Raw genomic sequence first — 16,254 nt, forward strand, 5'->3', positions numbered from 1 at the left:
CATCAACAAGAAGCACAACAGATTTTTGTATGTTTATTTTGTATCCTGCAACTTTACTGCATTCATTGGTTAGCTCTAACATTTTTTTGTGGAGTCTTTAGGATTTCCTGTCTATAAGATCATGTAATCTGCAAACAAGAGACAATTTTGCTTCTTCTTTTCCAACTTGGATGCCTTTTATTTCTTTTTCTTGCCTAATTGTTCTCGCTAAAACTTCCAGTACTATGTTGAATAGGAACAGTGAAAGTGGGCACACTTGTTTTGTTCTTGATCATAGAGGAAAATCTTCCAAACTTTCACCATCGAGTGTGATATTAGGCTTGTCATATATGGCTTTATTATGTTGAGGTATCTTCCTTCTATACTGAACTTGTTGAAAGTTTTTATCATGAATGGATATTGAATTTTGTCAAATACTTGTGTTGTTATCTGTACATTTGAATAAGATATCTCCTCTTGCAGATTTTATAGATTCGCTTTGGCAGGGATAGTCCTTCACCAGTCTGCTCATCTTGGGGTTCTGGATGGCTCAGCTAGTATTATCCTTGGGCAGGCAGGGTTTGCTATTGGCGACTCTTTTTGGACAAAGCCACTGTCCATGCTCTGAGGTCAGGAGGTGCCACTTTCTGGACTCTGCATTCAAGCAGGGTCACTTGGTGGGCTTCCTAATTGGGTGGGCTGCTGGCTGTGCTCTTCAGTCAGTTAGAGCCACTAGCTGGACTCTGCACTCACCTCTGGTTGGGCAAGGTTGCTGGATTTGAGAGTGGTGCCACTGGTTGGACTCCTCAATTGGATAGGGCTACTGGTTTGGCTCGGCAATTGCTCCTGGTCAGGTGGCATCTCAGGTGTGATCCCTGACCTGATGGTGCCTCTGTATGGACTCTATGTTCAGTTTAGGCCAGAGACTGGGTTTTGAGGTCAGACAAGGACTCACGTTGTGATCTGAGATTAGGTGGGGATGTAGATAGTGCCCTGAAGTTGGGCAGGGTTGCAGGTTTGGGCTTTATGATCAGGTAGACTGCTGACTGTGCTCTACTGCTGAAAAAGATCACTGGCCAGGCTCTGGTGGGGCAGGGCCTCCCGTTGCATCCACATTTGAGTGGGGCCAGGGATTAGGCTCATGGTCAGGTAGGGTGCTAGCTGGGCTCCCTTGTCAGTGGGGCTGCATGCTAACCTCCACTATTGAACAGGGGCACTGGCCAAGCTTCCTGCCTGGGCAAGGCATTAAGCTTCATTCAGCAATTGGGCCAGTCTTACGCTGGGCTCTGCTGCTAGGCAGGGCTGTAGGTTGCGCTGTGTAGCTCCGTGGTACCATAGGCTGGGTTCCGAGGCTGCCCAGGGTCACTGTTCAGGCTGCTTAATTATGCGGGGCCAGAGACTATATTTAACAGCAGGGCAGGACTGCTGGCTTGTTTCCCTGCCCTAGCAGGGCTGTAGGATGGCCTTTGTGGCTGCCTGGATTCTCTGGTCAGGCTTCCTTGGCTCATGATACTGGATGCTGTACTCAGCAGTTAGGTAGGGCACAAATTTGGTTCCCTGCCTGGGTGGGGTCATAAAAGTGGGCTCTCGGTCCAGTGCAGGGGGCTGACTGGTGACCCAAATCAGGCAGAACTGCGCACCTATCTCCCTGTCAAGGCAGGTCCACTTACCGGGCTCTGCAAATAGGCTGAGACACTGACTAGGATCTCCTCTTGGCCGCAGCTGTGAGAACAAATGTGGTTTGCCAAGATCTGAGTGCTGGTTGCTCTAAGTCTCAACCCCCTTCTACATTTCTGTCTGATCCTCAGGGGTCAACACGATTTTCCCCAGTGATCCTTATGGAGCGAAACTTAACTGGGCCTCCTTGGAAGGGCCCCATAAGGCTGGGGGAACCACATGTCCACCTTGGGCTCTCTCTTTCCCACTGGAGAAACAGTAGTCTCAGGAGGACCCTCTTGATGTGGCACTGTGACAGCCTGGGGGAGGGGCGATGCTGTCAGTGCGTAGTCGCTCCTCTTACCTTCTGACGGAGTTCTTCTTGATCTCTGTGCTCCAGGGGACTGTTTTATCCTCATCTCCAGGTTCTAGGATTTTCACAATGGTGTCTTATCTGAGGCTAGTTGCTAGATTGTCTTCTGGTGAGGGGGACTGAAGTTGGGAATGACCTATGTCCCCATCTAGATGATCAAGCATCTTGATACTCTAGTTTGTATTGGGTGCATTTTGTGCAGAAATGGGGAAATACTTTGTAATTAAAGGAACCATTGGTTCCAATGTATATAATTGTTGTAAACAGATTTAACTAATGTCTACTTTTGTGACAACATGTAAGAATGACAATCAGGCATTGAAGCACTCCAGAAAAGAAGGGAGGAAAGCTCTCCTGATTAGCAGACCCAGGAAAAATTACTTAATTGACTAGGGAACAGATGCTGTGAAGAAATGGATTAGGATGCATAAATGTTTATGAGGAAGGCAAAAAATATTCAGATACTTTCTTATAACCAACCGAACATTTGAGGTTGAAATTAGCTGGTATGGCATCTCCTTGTCTTGCTTCTTATCTTTTATCTAGCTTTCCTTTTCCTTTGGTTGTTTCTCGATAGCTCAGCATAAATACTCAGGAAGTAAAATCTCTAAAGAGTTTATTCCTATAAAAAGAGAAGATTAAAGTAGATTCTTTATGTTCTGAAATCAGTTGGTCTGTTTAATATGTTGCCAGTACAAAAAAATTATTCAGTCTTCAACAAATTTTTCATGACTTCCTCATTTCCCCTTCTTCCAACATAACTTCTGTTTCATGGTGAATGAAATCTTGCTTTCAGCAATTTCAAAGTAACTTCACCTTATCCACATGATCTTAAGGATCAGAGAAGAGGCCAGATTAAATATTAACCTTCATCTGTGTTGTTCATGCTGACACTCAGGCAAATTTGACTTTTCTGGGCTGATGTTTGGCAGGGGGTCCTATTTCTTCTAGCTGTAGGCTAGAAATTATGGAATTTATGCAAAGTTAAGGTTTGCTTTGTGTGAAATTAAATGATAAAATGAACACTAGAAACTTGGTAAGACAGTCTTATTTATTAATCAAGTGAAGAAAAACCTCTTTTATTATAAGCTTGAAAGCTTTTTGTTCTTTTGTGCTTGTTGTTTTTTCTTCTACCTTTCTGTCAATCTGTCTTTTATTTGCTTTTTCTTTTTAGTAGTGATAAGGAGAGGGGAGCAGGTGTTCTTAACCATAAATCCTACATCCCTGATGCGGTGGTTATGTTCTCTAAGATTTTCTGACATCTTTGTGAATTGTCTTATAACTATAGGACATTTTTTCCCCTCTGTGATATATGGGCTTTGAAGTCACTGGGTCGACCATATTCAATACCTGGGGTTACTATGGGTTGTAGAAGAGCGTGTTATGACCACTGGGTATAATATAGCAGTACTGACTTAGATTCCACTGACTGGTAGAATTTATTTTATGTTTGACCAATGTAAGTACAGTTAAGATCATGGTTAGAAGTTAAAGTATATTTCAATTCTCCCTCTGTAATTCACATATATGTCCCTTTTAAAAAATAATATTTTATTCTTCCTAGCTGGATCTGAAATAGCTTTTTCTTTTTTAACAGAGCTCCACGTTTATACCATTAATTGTCATTTATCTGGAGCTACTCGTAGTGGTCTTCACTTTCATCACTGGCATGGTTGGGGGTCAGAGCTTTGGTACAATTTCTTGTTTCAGCTTATCACTTGGCCTTCTAGATAGTTTCTTATTCACTTAAGTTTTTCCTTTTTAAGTAATATAAATTCGTTTTTGATGAAAAAGATCTACCTTTTTCATAGAAGAAAATGAGATGATAAAAATAATAATTTTAATAAATTGGTGGACTGATAATTTTAAACTTCTGTTAGGACCAAATAATCCTTTTTGCTGGCACTTTTTTTTTTCACTTTGCAAGACAGGCATTGTTATGTTTCTGCTTTCCTAGGATTTGGGCACTGTCATAATATTCTTCAGGCTTTCAAAAGTTTGCTAATAACTTAATCCTACTGTTTAATTACCTAAACTTAAGTTAGAATTGAACGAAAGCAATTTTATAATCTTTCACTAGATATCTTCCAATTTTATAACAACAGATTCTGGTTAAGGTTTTGGCTGCTTTTCTATTCTGAGAAATAAGCGACCTCTTGGTGAAAATCAAAGTTAATAAAATGTTTAGCATTTGAAGAATTTTTATACTACCTCTTATTTAAAGCTTCTTTTCCTATAAAATATTTTTCTGATTTTTTTTTTTATACTTAATATTTAAAGATTTCCCAATTGTCTTAGAGGCTTCCTGCTGAAACCTCCTGTGATATGCTGCGAAGGGGTCTATGATAAGAACAGTCTCTAGTTCCTTATTTGTACTCCTGTCTTTTCTCTTGTCTTCCTTTTCACCTTTCCTTTTCTCTTTGACCCTGACTTCTTTTCTTATCTGGCAGAACTGCTAGAATCCCTGCTGAGACTCTTGTTTCCTGCAGAGGGTAGGAAATGCTGCAGCGCCTCCTTGATTGATAAGAGGTGCAGAGCCCTGCTGAGCAGCTGCAATACGAAAATCTCCTTTCAGCAGAAGTAGGTGTTCTCAAGGCATTGATCTTGACCTGAGAGTTTGCCTTACTTTCGAGGTATCAGGAAGGATGACTTGCTGTACTGACATGGTCATTGGTCAAGCTGTGGTCATATCCACTGTGGATCATGTCAACTTGGAAGGGGACCAGTAAGTGTTGAGATTATGGCACTCAGCCATGATTTATGTTGATAATAAGTACAGCTACATTGCCACTGTGGCCTTTATATTGAGTTGTTTTTATTATGTTTAAGAATTGCATTTTCCAATTGATAGAAGTACTTTAGGTACATTATCTGAAATACTTGTTTTTAATGATAACAATGAATATGGAAATTAGGGCAGAGCATAAAATTAAGGATATTTGAATAATTATAGAGCAATCAAGTCAAAATTACCGATGTCTTTATTTGATGCTGAATTATGTGGAAAACAGCACAAGAACATACGTGCTTTGGAAGTTGAAAGTACATCAGTTTTGAGTGCACAACTGCATAAGTTACTAAGTGGTTCGGGTGAATATTTTTCTCCATAAATCTTCAAGTAAAAATAATAGCTGCAAGGATGAGTTTTGAACAAAATCGGAATGAGTAAACCAACATTGCAAGTTACTTCTTAAACATGTTTGCTCTTTGAAAGTAAAGTTGTATCATGTGTTTGACATAGTGCCTAGCTAGTTAATAGTGAAATATCATTCTTAATGTTTAAAGAAGGTGTTCTATCTGACCAGTAGAACCGACTAGAGGGAAATGTAATGAATTAAGTCAACAAGTAAGCATATAAAATGTATTTGGTTGGAGGGGTTTGTATATATATAAAACATAGTTTTATATATGAGAAGTATTTTTTATGCCATGTTAGTGTTGGAATGTAACAACTAAGTGGATTTAGAAGCACATGTCTTGGTCAGTATATATATGATGAGACAAATGAAATAAGGAGGAGTACGCTATGAATATTCTACTTTCTTGAGACCACACACGAAGTAAATCAAGAATGTAATTCGAATAAGACCAAATGGGATAGAAGTCTAAGCTAAAGATGCGCTGCACAGGCCCACTCCTAGTTTCTTCAGTAACACCATCTGCCTTTTTATGTTACTATATTAAAAAAATTATTAGGGATAACTGTTGTTGTTCAAACAATGCCCTCTCCCCTAAAGATCTCCACTCTTTAATTCCCAGATCCTATTCAATATGTTATATTACATGTCCTAAAGAACGTTGCTGATGTACTTAAGGTTATGGCACCTTAAAATAAGGAGATTATACTGGATTATCCAGGTAAACCCAATATAATCACATAGCCCTTTAAAGCGAAAGAGAAGACAGAAGAGTCAGAGAGCTGTGGCAGAAGAGGAAATTGGCAAAGCTGCCGAAGGCGATGTAAGACAGATTTCAAGCATGAGAAGGATTCGTTTCGGGCTCTGAGATGCAGGGACTCCTGTGCAAAGACAGGAAAGCGATAAGCGTGGCCCATAGCTGACTAATAGCTGGGAAATGGGGACCTGAGTTCTACAATGGAAAAAAACTGGATTCTGCCAACAACCTGAATGAACCTGGAAGGGTTCATTCCCAGAGCCTCCGATAAGGCTTTGTGAAACCTGGAACAGAGAAGAATATATTCATGACCTTGAGATAGGCAAACATTTCTTAAACAAATATAAAAAGCTTAATGATAAAAGAAATAGTTGATAAATTTGATTTCATCAATATTAAGAAGTTCTATTTTTTTGAAACACACTATTAAAAAATAAAAAGACAAGTTTTCGAGAAGATATTTGTAATGCATATATTCAACATAAGATTTGTTTCTAGAATATGTAAATAACTCCTAGAAATCTATAAGTAAAAGATAAGCAGTTCAATAGAGAGTAGGCAAAAGGCTTGAATGGGCATTTCACAAAAGTGGATATCCCAACGGCCAATGAGCATATAGAAAGATACTCAGCATCATCAGTCACCAGCGAGATGAGACAACACAATAAGATGCCACTACACAGACGTTAGAACGGCCAAAGTTATGAAGACTGACAATATTTTTAACAAGGATGTGGAGCAACTACAACTCTCAGAAATGGCTGGTGAAAGTTACATTGGTATAATCAGTTGGGAAAACTGTCCAGCAGTACCTACCAAATTTAAGCATATTAATATTTTAGTAAGTAAAAATAACCAGGAGTGGAGCTACATGAAGTTTTGTGAACTCTTTCTTACAGGGGAGCCCTGGAGTGGTGATTGATAGGTGTATAAAAAAAACACTTGAGAGATAAATAAAGGGATTTATTTGATCTGTATGTTTGAGAGAAAATTGGGGACTATACAAGTTTGTTTCTTCTACTAACAGGGCTACAATTATTATGAATAAATCAAATGTTGGTGAAGCCATGTGGCTTCACCTGCCTGACTGTGCTCCTTTGCTGCATAGCAGGATCTAGAATTGGGAGATGGTCAGCACATGCTTTTCTGAGTTGGCTTGACCTCTGAGCGATTATGGCAACCTACCCCCTTGTTGCTCCTACTGAAGACCTGGGAGGCGGAGGGGTCTGCTTTATCGTCAAGGTTGCTAAAAAATGATGTTTTTCAATACAAATATGCAAAAGTTTTACTGGAGCAGTTTCAAATTCCTCTTAAATACTTTCTAAAAATTTTAGTATATTTTACATTATTACACAATAAACATGTTACTGCTCGTAGAGTTAACAGTTTTCCTGCAAAACCAAGCTTCAGGTGTTTTTAATTTTTAAGAAGACGTTTCCAAAGCTGGGTTATTTGCATAACAGGATTTCTTTCTTTTTTTGTGGCTTCTGTTAAGAGGCAATTTTTTTCTTTCTTAGGACTGTTCTCCATTCTGTGTTCACACAAAAAGTTCTCTCTGATCTAAGAGGGTCCCAGCAACACGACAGCATCTTTAGCTGCTACTGGCACATATTCTGCTCTTCATCTTGACGCTATTGATAAATAGCACCGTTGCCCTAATTCCCTCTTGCTCATCATCACTTACTTTTGTCTTGTTATAGAAAACAGTTTCAGGCATTTTAATATTGAAGACTTTCGTTTTCTCCCATGTCCATTTCTTCTATTATATAGATGAATAGGCTCTAATACTTTTTTATTTTTCTTTATTGGCTAGAAGAAAGTAAACATCTTGATTGTACTCAGAGCCTGTCACATGCCTCATTAGGTACAGGGGGTAAGTAGATGGCAGCAGCATTACATGGCTCTGCAGAAACATCTGATTTATTTTTATGAGCAAGTTATAGTCTTGAAGACATGAGTACCAAAGTCACGGGTGGTGCCATATGCATCATAAAAATGAAAGATGTTTTCTTATATGTCATGAAATAACCCATGCATGTAATTCTTTTGAGGGGAAAAATAAATAGTCACTTAGAACAAGTTTTAAACCATGTTATACAGTCGTTTTTCCAAAATCAGTGATTTGGTTGCTTTGGCAAAAAATTAAAAAAGCACAAAAATGTCAGCATCTACATCTTAGAGGAGTGCAAAAGTTCAAATTTCCTGGCTTCAAGTATAATCTTTTTATCCTATTTTTATAGAAAAGCTTCTTCATTCAGAAGACTGCACCTATTTTCCTATCCTAAGAGCAAAGTTCTTATGTTTAGAAATGTGTGTCTTTAAATAATGTCACCAATGATGAATGAGTACCAGCAAACATCCTTTGATAGCAGAAAGGCTGGCTGAATGAAATTAGCCTTTGTAAACCTGAGATTAAGTACAGGATGCCATTTGGATTTATTAGACAATAACAATAACCTTGCATTTTATATTTTACCATTTACAGATTGCTTTTCTTAATAAGCATGGCAGGTAGTTTTCAGTCCTTAGTTTTCAGGCAAGAATACCACATCAAAAGGTAATTTACAAGGCAATTAAGTGACAGAAATCAGGTTAAAATTTAATCTTTCTACACTATGATCCTAGAATCTAGGTCCTAATTCTAATCTTGAGTTTAGTTATTTATAATTGATTTTCTAAAAGGCTATGAGAATTGTTCCTTGATGGCTTACCGTGCTTAGAGCATTAAACCTAGAGCTGGCCATCAAAGGTTCTGAGTTCTAATTTGGACTTTTTAAATTCAGGAAACATGCTACCTTCAGGAGGTTTCTTACTTATCAATCAGCAAAATGTTTCTCAGGGGCCTACAAAATGCAAAATATGATATTAAGCACTGTGGCACCAGCAAGTGGGAAAAGTTGTTTCTCTCTAAGGAACTTACAGTTGGCTTTTGGAGACAAAGGTTATTGCAAAGGTTCAGTTCACACTAGCATTGGAGTATCATGAAGCAGTTAGGTGATTGCATCTCTAAAGCCGAGACCTCTTTCAGTTTTTCCGTCCTTTTCTTTTTTAACCCCGCCGCAGGTGAAAACCCAAAGCTTAGAGAAATAAAGTGACTTATGATGAGGGTCCTAAGGTAGGTTAATGGCAGAGTTGTGCATAGACTGGGCTGCTTTGGTGCCTAGTTGAATGTTTTTCTGTTTTGCCATACTGAGCTGCTACAGGATTTGGGCAGACTGTGAATGCAATATGTTCTGAGAAGGAAAGTCACAGCATTCTGAGAAAAGGCCATGGAGGAGGAGACATCTGAGCTAGCCCTTGATAGATGTGCAGGATTTAGGTAAGGGATAGGTGAAGGGCTTTCCAAGGGGACCAAATAGGAAGGATTAGCAGATCAGGGGTTAGACAATATGAATGAGGTAGGTACTTCCTTCTGTTGGAAAATTTGGGGAAGGAAACCTTGGAAATCTAACTACAGAGTGAAATCACAGTGACATTTTAGGGAGATTTATATTGCAGTGGAGAGCAGGATTGATTGCAATGTGTGAGAAACTAAAATAAGAGAGGTCAAGTTTGTTATTGAAGCAGTTTTGGTATTAATGATGAAAGTCCAATGGACATGGTAGTTGTGGAAATGAAAAGAAAGGTATAGATGTGAGAACTCTTGAAGGAAGGACTGAAAGAATTAATGACAGGTTGGAGAGAGAGAAGAGGTGACAGAAAAGATGCATGCAAAGGTGAATGAAGTTTAAGCATTGATAAGAAAAACAAATGAGGGATGAATTACCATGAGTAGAAAAAGAGAAGTTGGAAGAAGCCGTTTTGAGGAGAAGGTGATAATTTTATTGAGCTTCAGTTGAGAGAGTAACATTAAGTAGAAAACTTTAGAAGGTAGACAGAAAGACATCTCATGTCCAGTAAAGAGATCATGAGCTAAAGACACAGATTTTGAATTATCTGCATAAAAAGGTGATAGTTGAGATATGGCAGTGAAATTAAACTCTGAGGACTGGGGTGTAATGGGAGAGCTTTGGGGAACACCTGCCTCTAGGGTTAAAGATTAGGGAGAAGAGTCAGTACAGGTAGTCCAGGCCCCAAGGACTAGGGTGGTCCAGAAGCAGGAAAATCAGAATAGTATGAGATGAAAATTCAGTTTCAAAAAGAAGGAGGTGACTAATACTAACAAGAGGGTAAAAATGCTGTATTTTAAAAGTTTTCTGTTGAAATAATATTAGGGAGAAATGTAATAATCCTTATAGAATGGGCCCAGGAAATCTATTAAACCTTATTTCCTAATCTTGTAGGAATGTGTGGATAGGAGACATCTCTAGAGCCTGGTCAAGTGGTTTTCTATATTTCCTGAGGAATAAAGAAACAAACTCAAGAAAATGAACAAAACTCTGCTAAATAAACAATCTTAAATAGATATGTAAAAAAATAACTTTTTTATTGGTGATCAATTTCTCCTTGATTTGTTCCATCTTTATTTTTTTTATGGTGTTAAATTTTCACTGTTATTTTTAAAAGCAGAATTCCTAATAAGAGTGTAAAAGAATTGGATGCATGTTTTTTAATTTCTCTGGGAAGTGTCACCCCAAAGAAAAAAACAAACAGATTTTGACAAGTAGACCAAAGAGATTTATTATCAGAGAAGTTGACTTAGTAATTCTAATTTAGATTATTTGAAGTACAGTTCCTAAACCAATTTAGAAAAGATTCTTTAAAATAATTATAGCTTTTTTAAAAAAATTGGTGATAGTGGAGAGAGGTGTGAATTATGTTACAGCTTTAGATGTGTGGAGAATTTAATAAGAAGTTTAGTAGGTTTACTGTGAACTCCTGACATTCAAAGTTAACACAATTTTAATTTTTTTCTCATACCTGTTATTAGAACATACTTGAAATTAATTTCTAAAACTTTGCTTGCCTTTGAGCTTCCTACTGCTTTTTACATGTCTTCATAGCTACTGTCAAATGACAGAAAAATATTTTATACATAAATTATCTCACACATCATAATATAAGTCAACTGAAATGAAGTTTATTTTCTACATTTATAAATAACTTCTTAAATTTTATGGAATGCTTGTCAAGACTGAAAAAAATAAACCTGAAAAAGATTTTTAAAGGTAACATCTGAGAAGTTTTTTAAGCCAAGGTATTTATTAAACATTTTGTTCCATTTTTCTAATTTAGATTAGAATTATTTGTACAGTGTTGATTTGTATTTTGGGTGATGAGGTTGAATGAATGTTGTTAAGTACTTGAATTTTTTGGAATATAGTCCGTATAGTAGATAACAGATTGACTACAGATTTGAAACCTGCACCCCTACACTAAATGGTAACCTTTATTTTTATACTACCATATTTTTTTTCTTCCTAGTGTTTGTTGATTTTCTATCTCAGAGCCTGCTACATCTATATCTTTTTATAAATGAAAAGGGAGAAAGTCAAAATTGGAGATGTTTAGAAAGATATATTTAATGCCTGCACAACAAGTATATAGCAAGATTGAAATACAATAATATCTCTCCAAACATGAGATCCTAATATAAAAATCTGAGATCAGATGAAGTGACTTTGTAGTTACTTTTGGCAACTCAAAAATTTTGGATTTTACTGTATGTGAATTGTGAATAATAATTCTGGGGATAATTAGAAAAATGGCAACTAGGAGTTGGGATATTAAAAAGAGAAGTAAAGTTAATGGTAGAGAGAGAACAGAAATTTTTAAAACAACTTGGAAACAAACTGAAATACAAGTGGAAGAAATATTGGGCCTTCGAAAGTTCCAGTAGCCTCTAGGAGGAAGGAAGGCTACTTGGCTGAGACCTCAGTGAGCTCAGCACCTGGGGCCCGCGAGCCTGGAGAGACTGGGAGGCTGGCAGTAGCGATATGGGAGGCAGTTTTCAATAAAATTGAAAAGACTATGGTCATTTAGATGTAGTTACAGACAAAGAAAAAAGATGCTTCAAAGTATTTGTTACTTGCAACAAAGCTAAATTAATTTATAAGCATATCTTTAATACTGGAGAAAAGAGGTGGTAAGAGAGGGAGGTTCTGAAAACTTATAGCATGCAAGGGTACAATACCTACTTTTGCTAATTTAGGTGCATAAAATGCAGAGTTAACATCTTTATGTACTCTACTGGTTTTATAATTTTGTTTTACAAATATAAAAGTATTTTTTAGGCTTCTCACAGATTTAGCTATGACATTGTTTCCCCAAACCTGTTCTTCTATGGCTTTAGTTTATTGACTATACATTATGCCACAGGGATTTTTCTGGATCTGAACCCTTGTGGTTTGGGGGAAACTTTTATATGTTCAAGAAAAATAGGCATAAGTTTGTATAGAAGAGTTTCAAAGAGTAAAGCTGGTGCGACAACAATGATGGACCTAGAAGGTATTATGTTAAGTGAAATAAGTCAAACAGAGAAAGACAAATACCATATGATCTCACTTATACATAGAATCGAAAGAACAAAATAATGAACAAAACAGAGACACATAGATACAGGGAACAAACAGATGGCTGCCAAGTGGGAGGGAGGTGAAAAAAGATGAAGGGATTAAGAAGTACAAACTGGTAGATACAAAATAGTCACAGGGATGTAAAGTATAACATAGGGAATATAGTCAATAATATGGTAATAACTATGTATATAGTGCCAGGGGTACTAAACTAGTCAGCGTGATCACTTTGTAAATTATATAAATGTCTAACCACTATGCTATATACTTGAAACTAATATAAAATAATATTGAATGTCAACTATAATTGAATTTTTTTTTAAAAAAGGGAATAAGAGGTTCAAATTTCTAGTTATAAAGTAAATAAGTCATAGTGATGTAATATACAGCATGGGGAATGTGGTCAGTAATATTGTAATAACATTGTACAGTGTTAGATGGTTACTAGACTTACCATGGTGATCAATTCTTTATGTATATAAATATTGAATAACTATGGTGTGTATGCCTGAAACTAATATAATATTGTATGTTAGCTATATTTTAATGAAAATCTTTTTAAAAGCAAAAAAAAAAAAAAGAGTAAAGCAATTTTGGCTAAATTCTGGCAGCCATAAAATTAATGCAATCTAAAATGGACCTGTCTGCCTACTAATGAGATTTCAAAATTAAAATTTCCAGCCATTAGACATTAAGACAACTTCTCCCCTGCCAAGATCTCATCATCTTAAAAAACTGAGATTCTCTGCCAAGAGCCTAGAGTAACCAATCTCCTTTAAGTTCTGGAATATAATGGTGAGGGTAGCTATATCTTTATGTAACCCTGGGTCCAAGGATTCACCAGCCCTTGAATATAACAGATCTCACATTAATAGCCAAATTAATAACCGTATTTCCATAGCTCAGAGTCACATCTCCAAGCCTCCTCAAATAGCATTGATGGAGCCCTCAGGGGATGGTGTACTCAGATACAAGTATGCTGGCATTTTTCTACTTTGGTCTCCTCATCCAGAAGCTCTAGCCCAGCTGCTGCTGCTAATGCCCTTTGTGGAATTGTCATTGACTCTGCTAAGGGTGCATCTTTCCAATAGCACCAACACTGTCTTCCCTTACAGGGGCCAGGTTTCAGCTTCAATGTCACATTCACAGGGATACCTTCCCTGTCCCTTCCCCATGACTGGATAAGGTTCTCTATTCTATACCTGCCAAGGGTCTCTGTACTTCTTTCTTGCAGACTCGCATACTTGCAATTATTTAGGTGATTTCTGTATTTCTTCAATTTTAAGAATCTCCCACCCCAACATTTTTAACATTTTGAAATTTGTGATGTGTCTTATAATTGAAAAAAAAGAATCATTTTATGTGGTAACTTTCTTCTTATCATGGAAAAGTTATTGAAACAATGTCTCTTGCAATTGAGGGCATCTTGCAATTTGCTTGGAATCCTTTTGGAAATATGACTGGGTCTGAATTTATTAATTACTAATTCTTTTAGGTCCAACATTATTTGGCATTAAAAATCCAGGAAATTTCTCCCTTAAATTATGGATGATTTTGCTTATAAAAATTACTGTACAATAGTTAAGGTACAAACTTTGGAGTCAGACCTGATTCTTGTCCTAGTCATGCCAATTAAAGAAATATGGTATATATATATATAAAATTGTTATATATATAGTATGGTAAATATAATTATATAAATAATTGATTTTTTTCAATTATAAGATGCATAAAAATTTTTTAAATGTTAAAAATGTTGGGGTTAAGTTTTGCTTTGTCCTGTGCACCTGAAACTAATAAAATAATAAAAATTAAAAAAAAAAAATGTTGGGGTGGGTGATGTTTAAAATTGAAGAAATACAGAAATTACTTAAATAATTATACTATATATTATATAATATATATCATATACATAGTGTATATATAATATATAGTATATTTTATATATATTATTTATGTATGTATGTATGTATGTATGTATGTATGTATGTATGTATGCATTTATTTTCTCTCTCTTCCCTTCTCCCCTTCTGGGTTCTGAACTCCAAGAGGGCTGGAGAAAACTCTTGTTCATCCCTCTCCGGTGACTAGCACAGCACCCTGTATCAGGGCCTCAATAAATAGTGGGCTGATTGGATCTTTGTCTCACTCTTCTTTTGATTCTAATAACACTCAGACAATTAGTTGCCTAAGAACTGGGACAATTCACTCATTCAACAAACATTCATTGTATGCCCACTAATCACTGTGATTGACTTCCTGGAGGAGAATAGGAAAGCTTCTAAGAATGGGTAACTTGGAGCTGGACCTAAATGAATGAGTATTTAATAAATTTATGCTCAATCACATTCCCAAAAGGATTTGAAGCAAACTGCAAAATACATACAATGCAACAAATTAAGCTATAAAAAGATAAACCAGTATGACTAGAATAAAGTTTGAATAATAAGATGGAGCCAAAGGGAGAATCTGATGCAAAACTATACACAAGTCTTACAGAATAGCCCATTCTCTCTCTCTAAATATATATGTGTGTGCTTGTGAGTGTGTGTGTATGTGTATGTGTGTGTGTGTACACAGGGATTCAGGGAATGAGGGAATAATAAAACAATCTATTTTCAATAATGAATCTAGTGGTTGTATGCAGAATGGATAGGAGTGGAGGGAGGGAGCAAGACTGGGCGTACAAAAGCCAAGAAAACTAATTAGAAAGCACTGGAATGGGTTAAGTATAGGTGATGGGGCTGTAAACTAGAGCAGTGGCAATGGTGGTACAGGGAGGGAGGAGATTCTGATTTCAGGAAAAAATCAGGACTGCTTTTACTACTGTTTTTTTTTTCCTCAAAGGCAATACTTTTTTTTTTTTCTTTAATAGTTGTTCAATAGATATTGCTATGGAGACGTCAGCTCTGACAGTCTGATAACTTGTGCATTATATAACTTATGCTATAGCCTCAATGACAGTTACCACACATCACTCAAAATTGAGTATGGTATGTTGTGTTCATCTCGTGGCAATTCTCAAGGTAATGTCAACTTTGATTTCTATCAGAAATCGTGGATCTGCTTTTGATCCCCTTAAAATAGGTGATTAGTTTTGCTTAATCTGTGAAATTATAAGAGTTGTGCACAGCTCTAGTTTGTAATTGCTGAGAAGCTATGGCTTGGCTAATTTCATGACAAAAATGCCTCTGTTTAATGATTTGTAAAAGAAGTAGGAAGCTCAGTGCTGTTTTCTTATGGCATTCTTTAGTTTAATATAATAGGTGTTGTAAGAAAAAAAAAGTAGGGAGCATTTTCCATGCAAACTGCTAAATATATTGGTTTTCCATAATGAAATAAAAAATTCATTTTTAGTAACTTGTTCAGACCTAAGCTGACATCTCTCAAGAGAAAGGAAAATGTAGGTACTGACTGTCAGGAGTGTATAACAACTAGCATAAAGTGACTTCAGATAGAAAGATTTGCCACAAAAATTGGTTAATGCATCTCCAGGAAGGTAGACCTTAAAGGAGCTAGGTTAAAAGCCCAACGTAGTTCCTTTGGAGGGTGATTTTTCCCACCCTTTTTCTTAGCATTCTGCCTATGTTCCACCGTACTTTGACACTTTCCTTTATAAGTGTGAGCGTGCCTGTACATCACTTAAATTGTGAATAAGTTACATGAGGTTTAAAACGTTAATGACTAGTTAAGCCATTATTTTGAAACAGTTAAAAAAAAAAAAAAAAGAAAAGAATTATGAAAGAAAAATAGGATCCCGCAGTAGTTTCATGACAAAAGTGTCTCTGTTTAATGATTTGTAAAAGAAGTAGGAAACATTTTCCATGCAAACTGTTAATTATTTTGGTTTTCCATAATGAAAATGTGTGCTGTTTAAATGTCTCTGTTCATTAGTTT

Source organism: Rhinolophus sinicus, linkage group LG01, assembly GCF_036562045.2.
Source record: "Rhinolophus sinicus isolate RSC01 linkage group LG01, ASM3656204v1, whole genome shotgun sequence".
Lineage (NCBI taxonomy): Eukaryota > Metazoa > Chordata > Mammalia > Chiroptera > Rhinolophidae > Rhinolophus > Rhinolophus sinicus.